Source organism: Lingula anatina, chromosome 8 (genome assembly GCF_051362555.1).
Source record: "Lingula anatina isolate TDL-2025a chromosome 8, LinAna3.0, whole genome shotgun sequence".
In the NCBI taxonomy this organism is placed as follows: Eukaryota; Metazoa; Brachiopoda; class Lingulata; order Lingulida; family Lingulidae; genus Lingula; species Lingula anatina.
In genome coordinates this window covers 1,482,452-1,492,017 of record NC_141774.1, presented here as the reverse complement: position 1 = coordinate 1,492,017, position 9,566 = coordinate 1,482,452, and the positions used below count along the sequence as shown (strand labels likewise).

At 39.3% G+C, this 9,566-nt stretch overlaps 1 non-coding gene across 1 annotated transcript; it reads right to left on the bottom strand.

Annotated features, from left to right (window-relative positions):
• Positions 1 to 432: 432 nt before the first annotated feature.
• On the bottom strand, positions 433 to 504 carry Trnam-cau (transfer RNA methionine (anticodon CAU)). Its single transcript has one exon. It is a non-coding gene; the product is annotated as a tRNA-Met (tRNA).
• Between the last annotated feature and the right edge of the window lie 9,062 nt (positions 505 to 9,566).

Sequence of the window (9,566 nt, the reverse complement as noted above, 5' to 3'; positions counted from 1 at the left end):
TTGTAGTTTGGGAGAAAAACGTGAAAAGGGGTCCTCGGCTGATCTGCTATTACTATATAGATATTCACTGTATTTAAGTACACCAGTAGGGTGCCAACTTGCTCCGATCCTAAGACCAACTTGCCCTGCCACGGTCCGCGGATGCAAAGCCTACGCGCCTACTCCTTCTTGGTGTGTGGTTCGGGGCGCGCTGAAGGGCTATTTACAAGGTAATACGGTTTATCACTTTGATTCAGCCAAAATTCTAATTTCAAGAGGGGACCATTGGTGTGATTTTTTTACAAATCAAAGAGGGGGGGTCGGGGTTCCCTGACACCACCCCCAATAAAAGGGCCGCTGCAATTCGATCAAACTGCGCACCGGTCAATACAAAGCCTGAGTTAAAATTATTTTGAAGAGATGAAGCGGACCAATGTGAAAGGAAAAATTTAATAGCAGAGCTAGGCTTCGATCCTAGGACCTCGGGGTTATGGGCCCCGCACGCTTCCACTGCGCCACTCTGCTGTCATAATTTCTATTAGGATGTTGTATCTTTTATATTTTTCATGACTTTTATGATGCAACACCTTGTCCTCTGGTCATTAAGAAATGTGTTAGTTGATATGCGACTGTACTCACCGACACAATGAGACGATAAAGAGAAAATCACATTCTTATTTACTAAATATGCAAATGCAAATAAGTCAGAATTTTAATCAGTTTGGATCCGAGTTAGCACAGAGAATAACAGTACATGAAATAACACGTCATAAAATTGTAAAATTTAATAAAACTGCAAGCATCAGGTCAACTTTGATATACGTTAGAGTTGATTGATAATGATCATAATAGCAAATATACCAGTGCAGTAATGAAATTAACGCCATTTGGATGTCAGGTTTCATTTTTCAGAAAGTGATACATTTTATCAACTAACAAATCCCAAAGGCCATCTAAATTCCCAATTACGATGTACAATGTAAAACAAGCGCAGTTCTTTTTCAAATGCCATTGAACTTCTCATGATCAAGTATAGTATAATGTAAATCAAGGGCATTTTTATGGAAACAATGCTAAACAACATGGAATTGGCATCGCCTTAAATGTTACAGTTAAAATATTTGTGTTTTAAAAAGACAGGGGTATCATTTATCTTTGCCTAAGATGGAGCATGATAGTATAAGTCAGTTGCGACCCCCCCCATTCCACATATTCTGGGGTCAGTTGCACTAACAGTAACAAAATGGATGCTAGTAGTTGTTGTTTTTAATATGGAATTGTTTATATCACGGCATGTTTATTTTATGTGAAGTCACTGACGGTAATAAGGAATGCTCTGTTTATAGTCATCTACTGGTGATGATAAGAACTAATTTATTTACAATTAAGTCAGAAAAGTTACCTTATAATTACAGCAAAACGAGCCATATCGTCGTATTTATAAATATGTTATTCAAGAAAAAGTTTTTTTCTCGGACAAGCGAGAGTCTTTGCTGGAAAGGCCTACACATTTAGCACTGTAGGCACCGCAAAACCTAGGCGCTTTGGGACAGAGGTATTTTTTTCGAGTTGGGAGTTAATTTGTGGGTACTCTTGTAGTATACCCCTCGCCCTGTAACTTTCACTTTTCAAACAGTTTTTTACAGTTTTTGTTTTACATTTTCTTGTTCATCTATGTCAAAACTGTTTAAATAAAATGTTTTTGTAATTACCTGTGGTCTTTTTCGAGTTTGAATCACGTTTAATCCAGCCCATTGAAATACAGTGTGAAAATCTACCATGCATCTTGCAGTCAATAACTTGCCGCGTTTTCATTGGCTTACTCTAAAACCCCATTCCCACAGATTTTAGATTGATCTATCCCTGAGGGGATTCTCACTAGATTACTGTCAACTTATCCGGTCTGTCCCGCCTACTAAAAGCTGTAAGGGGGTAATAAACTACCGTGCGCGTTCGGCTGACAGCAATTAATTTAGCGTGAACCCCCAGGGAGTTAGGTCGATCTAGATGGATCGATATAAATCTATGGGAATGCACTCTAAGGCTACATGACTTGCCTGACTTAAGTTTTTTACTCATCATTTCTATCACGTGAAAATGATTTCATGTGAACAAGAAGCTTACACATTTCACAGAGGAAGTCCAAGTATACAATGTATAAATCTGATTATGTTAAGAAAGGACACGAATGATTAAAATGGAGACACCTGATCGCAGCAGAAGACAGCTGTAACTTTCATATTATTCTTTTAAAGAGGCTATCCTAGAAAATAAACACAGTTATTTGTTGCAATGCACGGAAAAAAAATTTCGCAGGAATTAATCGACACACAACGGTGACAATGGGCATGACCACCGTGTCGTTAAACATATTCAGTACTAGGATTTCGGGTCCCTTCTCTTTAACCATCAGTCGTAGGAACCCGCTTTCTGCCCTATCTGCCCTTCCATGCTGCCTACGTGACCTGGCTGCGCTAGTTCGCACGGATCCCGGTGTAACAGTAATCCAAGTCCTCCAGGAACCGAAGTCCGTATGACCTCGGTTCCTGGTAATGGTTGTCCGTAGGACACTTGGTAATAGTAGTCCTACTGGGACTTAGGTTCCTGGCTCATATTTATAGTAGGTAAGACTTGTATTGTGACAGATTTAATTTTATCTAAATTATAAATGATTTATCCTCTTTATGACAAACTAAAAACTTTGCTTTATAAAGACTTGCATATATATTTATACGTGTCTTTCATTAACACCTATTCAAGTGACTGATACCATACCAAGGAAAAGACATTCAGCTAATAAATCGTTATACTATCACTTGACAATAGAGACTTCACGAGAGAACAGAGAGAACAGATTTCACGCTGTGGAAGGCAGGGTTATAAACTGCTAATTTTGTGACTCTGTTAAAGAAAGACGTCTACGTCGTATGAAGTGTTTATCTTTATTTTTTCATTGTTGTAAATAAAACCTGTTGCTGATTTATATGCATTGTTTGGTCTTCTGTGAGTTTGGAATTTAATTGTGCGGACCTACGGCACGTTACAATTTGGTGGCAGCGGTGGGATCCGTTTGGAGAAAGGAAGATAAGAACCTTACCAAGAAATAAGGATCCTATTTATTCCAAGCTCGAAGAGGATAAAATGTCTGAAAGAAAGGAATCAGCAGATACCAGCCAATGGACTAGGATGCTGTCTACTCCGTTTGAGAGATTGCTTAGGGATATGAATGAAGATCATGAGCAGATAAGAAATCCTGATCATCCTGAGTGGAGAAGAGATCCTGATCAACGTGACCAGAGAAGAGATTCCAATCAGATTGATCAGAGAGGAGATCCCGATCAGCTTGAACATAGAAAAAATCCCGATCAGCATGAAAAGAGAAGAAATCCGGAGCAGCTTGAGCAGAGCCGAAATCCAGATAAACGTGAACGGAGAAGAAGAACAGAGATATATAAACCTTCCTCTTCTGAATAAAGATTGCTCCCCCATACCGATTCGGCCCGGGGGCTTAGCATAAAGATTAGAGATTCCCACTGATGGCATAATTACCCGGTCAAATGAATGTTAAAGGGATAACTCTTCGTATGAGATCTATATTTCACAATAAAAATATTGTGAACAACTCATAGAAATATATGATATTTTGGTGGTGAAAGAAAATGTCACATCACATCTCCATTAAAACAAGGAGTTTCAACAGAACTCCTTGATTAAACAATAGTGTGGCTATTAGGTCATTATACAAGGGGAAGAAATAGTTGATCTTAGAGTGGAGCTAGGCGGGGAGAGCGGGGACGGGGCGTGGTTGGACCATGCGGGGCGGGGATGGATGATGCAGGGGGGGGGGGGCAGGACGGGGCGGAGCGCTACGGGGTTCGATGAGATGGATCGATTGGTCATTTAGATGTTTCACATCCGCGTTTGCAAATGTCCCAAAACCATACTTTCTATGTATACATATCTTTCTACATATCTTTTCCTATTCATACATTATAATATAAACGTGAAATAAAAACACTTGATGTCGATATTGTGTGTGTCACACATTCCCATCTTAGTGAATTGACGAACTTGTCATGATTGCACATTGACTTGATCGGTAAGTTAAAGATCGCGTCCTGTCTTCGCTATCAAAATCCCGTGTATTCGGTTCATTCATTTTGCCATTGAAATCTGCTTGCTATGCCTGAGCACCTGAATACTTTACAATCAGACTGAGAGCTGATCAGTGAATAGCAAGTGTGACGTAGGATAAAATGTGGTTGCCCTTTGCCTTAAATGGTTCTATATATGGTTGCTACTTAATATGGAATATTTTTTATCATTGCTATTTTTGAGTACTGATTATTTTTTTTTTGGCTTGAGTCATTAAAAAAGTATGCCACTGAGTAATAAAAACATGCAGTCTTCTGTTGTGAGATATTTTGGTCAATGATATCAAAATTGACATGAGATGCCATTCAAAAGTAAGGAACACCCCCAGAAAACCTTTTCAACAGTTTGATGTCAGTATTAACTTTAAGCTAAGATATTAAAGAAAATGATAGCCTCCGGACAGTGATATGTTACACAGTCAAAGAACTCACTACAGTAAATCATGAAAAGTCAGTAATTGTGAGTATGACCTCCAGCAGGTTTTGAAGAAACAGTGATTCTGCGGCCTCGATGTGGGTTGCGCGGTCGTCTTGGTACACAAAGTTGTTCCTGAAGATGACTCTTACCAATCAAAACATCGTTTGCTGAAGAATGTCTCTGTAGGAATCCTGGCTGAGGTTGCCTCTTAGAAAAAACCAACCGGATCTGGGCACCGACATAGAATGCTCCCCAAACAGAGACGTTACAACCCCCTGCGAGCACCCTTGGCAGTACCCAATCATCGTTTTATGCCCCTCGTACACGTCGGTGGACAAGGATTCGACCATCAACTCTAAAAATCCATATCTGGCTTCATCACTGAAATTGACGTGATTCCAGGTTTTGGCTGCAAACGCACGTGGTCCCCAGCCCATTGCAGATGTCGCTGTATATGACATGCTGTTAACAGTGGTTTCCCTACTGGCCTTCGTGCAAAATAACCGGCTTGCAGTAATCTCTTGTTCACGATTGACCTTGAAACGGGCGTTTGAATGACATTCTGCCTCTCTTTTCTGAGGACACTGGTTGTCTTTGTACGGCCAGCACGGCGTCCTCTAAGGAGAAGGCGATCCTGTCTTGTGATACGCGGACACCCTGGTCGAGGTATTGGAGTAGGTGCCCTGTTGCATCATTTCTTTGGAGGACTGTACAAACGGTTCCTGATAAATGTTGAATTACCTGGCAATGGCTGTCCGTTTCTGGACATTTTCTCTGAGAGCAAGAGTCCCATAGTAAGCTGTGTTGCTTAGCTGTCGAAACATATCTTTAATGAAGTACCTGTCAAGTTTCAGAGCGATCCCTTTGTTGCTTCTCTAAACACACTTGAAAGATTTACCAAACCCATGCGTTTTTATACAAGGGCAGAAATTGTCGAAAAGACCACCCCTCACATTTCTGACCACAGAACATGCAACTGCATGCATCAATTGTTTCGAGAGTTTTGGATTTCAAGTAGTTAGAGAGAAATTAAATATTTTGTAGAAAATTTACTCGCCAAAAATTAATATTCCATATTAAGTGGTATATATATATATACAGGCTTGACATTAATATGGAATATTTTCTCCAAATCATAATTCATCTTTTTTTTCTACTTTGCTGACTGGTAAATACAAATAAGGATTAAAATTGTATTATTAAAACTTTTGATAATCTGTTCGATAAGATAAGATAAGAGATAAGAGTTTATTTTGCCAATTATAAAAACCGGATGTCAATGTGACATCAGTTTATTAATTGAATTCGCCAGTGAGGCAAACAAAGATATATGTCCTATTTCAAGCCATACGACAGCCATTGAAAGCGATATTTTGGATCTCCATATTTTCCAAAGTAACGTCTTTAAAAGAGTTACACGCCCCACAAAGGCCCCTCGTGTCAGTGTCTAGTCACAGCATTAGTCGCTGTTACGCCGAACCTCATCTTGCTGCTATCAGAGCTTTCAAGCGGCAAGGCATTGCTTAGGATAGGTTTTTAGAGTTTAATCTGGAATAAAATTCCAGGTAACGGTTAAAACTTGTCCGATTTGGTTCTGTTTTGTTTTAGGCCATGCAGTCTGTTGACTCGGTTAGTAATGGCCTACCCATATATTGTCTATGTGGTTCAAATATGGCGATTTTTGATGACCAAGGTAGCTGCTTATTCCCTTGGTTCTGTAAGTCACTGTTATGAAAAGCTCTTCGGTAAACCGGAAATCTCATTGTGCAACCTAAAATTGTTCCTAACGTGCCCCCTATCAAATGATGGTCAAGTGGTTCCAACAGCATTCCTTTATTTGAACTGGTTAAGGTTTTCATCGATGACTTCCATTAGTGTTTTGGCACCAATGTTGTATCCACTCCAAATAGTGACGCTGTCAATGACCCTAGTCACTTAAGAAGTGGCACGCACCTTGTCGGAGGCGTCTTCAGGATGTCTGTAAACTCTGTTTTGACAAGTTTGGCGGTGCGGGTGAAATCTGGCCTAAATAAAGAAAGCCACGCGGTTTCAGTGTTTTACCCAGAAACGGTCATGGTCCTCAATTCATTAGAGAAACAGACTTTGCTGTTTTGCTGTTTACAGTGGCTTTCTCAGAGGTAGCCTGATATCCTAACCTGCCGAATCCATTTTGGTCTTTGATAAGAGCCTCGAAAAACGCGTTTTGGTTATAATTTGCCCCTCATTCAAAGCGGACTGGGTGGTTTTGGACAGTGATTCAGGTTGATACACTTGCCGTGGTCTCTGTGTAGGTGCATCAGTCTGGGCATAGCTCTATAAAACTGTGCAGACCATTCCGTTTGACACAATAATCTGTCTGGCAATGTCTGTCTTTTTCGAGCCATTCTGGCACAGCTTAACAATTTCATAAAACACTGCTTAACTCATTTTATATACTGTAAGACCGACCACTTGCATGCAAAATTTCACATTCTTCGATGCAGTAGTTGCCGACATATAGACACTTTTTTTTGACAGAACCATGCTTCATCAAAACCAAGCTTTGACCAGCCCAAAGGAACACAATTAAAACACTGCATATTATATATATATATATATATATATATATATATATATATATATATATATATATATATATATATATATTCCATATTAAATGTTATATATATAAATGCAATTTGGAAAGATCTTTTGTGCGTGGTAAGTGAAGTTTTGATTGAATTACTTAGCTTCCATCAGTTTTACTATTGCAAAAATATAACATTTTGAAAATTTGATGTTTCTTGTTGTCATTTATAAAAATGTTTTACGCACAATTACAGTACTAGTGCAGATCGTCATCCAGTCTGCTTGGTTATTGAAATCATTTCTATTGTTGTGAAGCAAATGACTTACACTTTCACTAATTGCAGATAACGATTAAAACGGAATCAAACTAGTAAAAGATAGGGAGTTACTGACTGTAAGTTTAGTTTCATCAAAAGTCTACAAGTGTAGAACATGCTTTGGGTGTCAGAAAAAGATGGAAAAGGTCAAAGTCAGTAACAGTTTATGTGATTGGTTAATTTCATAATGTATTTTAATTTCGATCAGCTGTTTATCACATGATAACTGAGTTTTGGGAAAAATAGAGTTTAAATATTTCTAAAGCTGTATGAAAAGAGAGTCGGTGAATAAACGTTCGAAAGCTCCAGTCCGTCGTTATTCATCACTATAACAATACGTACAGATATAGAAAGGATAGTAAAAAAAATCCCGAATTTTAATTAAATGTCTCATAAACCAGTCACCGTAACTGTATAAGTTATACAACCTCTGACCGGTGGATTCATTATATTATGAGGTTTATGAGGCAGTACCTGAAACGAGGCTCACTGGGGTAGGGTATATTTACTTATTCAACGGACAAATCCACTCAGTGACAGTATAAAGTACATTACTATAGTTGACTACCAAGGGGAAGTCAATTCATAATAGGGCAATTTAAGGGGAGATTTACCAACACTGAGCATTAGTGAATTACATGAACTAGTTAGCTGCGTTTAGTTTGTCATCTTTTCCTGAACAGCTGGAATTGTATTAGTGACTACCAACGGGAAAAAGAATAAACTCGAAGACGACATACTAACAATGCATGAGGTAGACTATCAAAACGATGTTGGACTTTTAGCAGGTACGATTTGGACGACGTTAACGGTTCCATGCTGTCCTCCGAGCAGAGGGTACATTACTTTAGTTGACAACAACGGGGAAGATGATTAACCTAAAGGCAATTTAAGGTGCATTTTACCAACACTGACGATTGATGAATTCGTACTATACCGGTAGTGAGATGCGTTAAGTTTGTCATCTTTTCCTGAACAGCTAGTACTGTATTGCTGACTACCAACGGTAATAAAATAAACTAATAGGCGACATACTAACAATGCATGAGGTAGACTATCAAAACGATGTTGGACTTTTTAATAGCACCAGCGCCTCCCAAGGAAATATTAGCTGGTACAATTTGGGCGGCATTTACGGTTCCATGCTGTCCTCCGAGCAATGGTGCTTCATGTATGAGACATGTTGGTGTACCACTGTGCACGCCCTGACAGCCATCGGCCTGGTTGGTAACTTCCTCACCTTCCTGGTGATTCTCCGACGTCCGAGTCTTAGGCAGAAATCCACCTTTGTTTATATCCTGTTCCTTGCCGGTGCGGATCAGTTACGTCTGTCGTTTCTGTCGTTTAAATGCATCTCGTTTGATGAACGAACAGGTCAAATGGTCAACGAAATGTTAGTATTTTGGACTTTAGAAATGATATTCCAATGGCTTTCCATATTCTACACATTAGTGTTAACCGTAGAGAGACTTGTAATAATTTTTAAACCCCTGCAAGCGGCTTCTCTGTGCACGAGAAAAAAGGCTTTGCTGATTTCTGTTGTTGTTATTCCTCTAGCTGTATTATTTTGTTCTCCATATATCGTGGTTTTTTATGACATTACAGTACCATCACTTGATGTTTTAGTCGTTTTCAACTATGCATCTATTGTGATGTGGTTCGTAATGACAATAGCCATTACAGCGATGACGGTCGCCATTGTGTATAAACTTAGGAAGAGCCATTCCGTAAGACAACAACTGGCTGGTCATCAGCAGCACGGTGATAGCAGTGGATTAACAAACACCAAATTAAATATTCTACTGTTAACTACAGTGGCAGCGTCCATCTTGCTCAACTGGCCTTTTCTCATCTGTTGTTTCTACTACGATATTTTGATTAACAAGGAAGGCACTACCGAAGATTACATCACCTACATGTACACAGCGTCACCAACGTACCTTATAAGTTGTCTGAATCACAATACTAATTTTTTTCTTTTTGTTGCGTCGGGTCAGGTATTTCGGGACGAGTTGGTGAAACTTTTCAAAGAGTGTTTTTGTTGTCGTCTGAACACTGAAACCCCAGCTAGGGGTGTTGAGATTGAAGGCCACAATTTGCGTCCACTAATCACAGCACAGCGTCCACAAC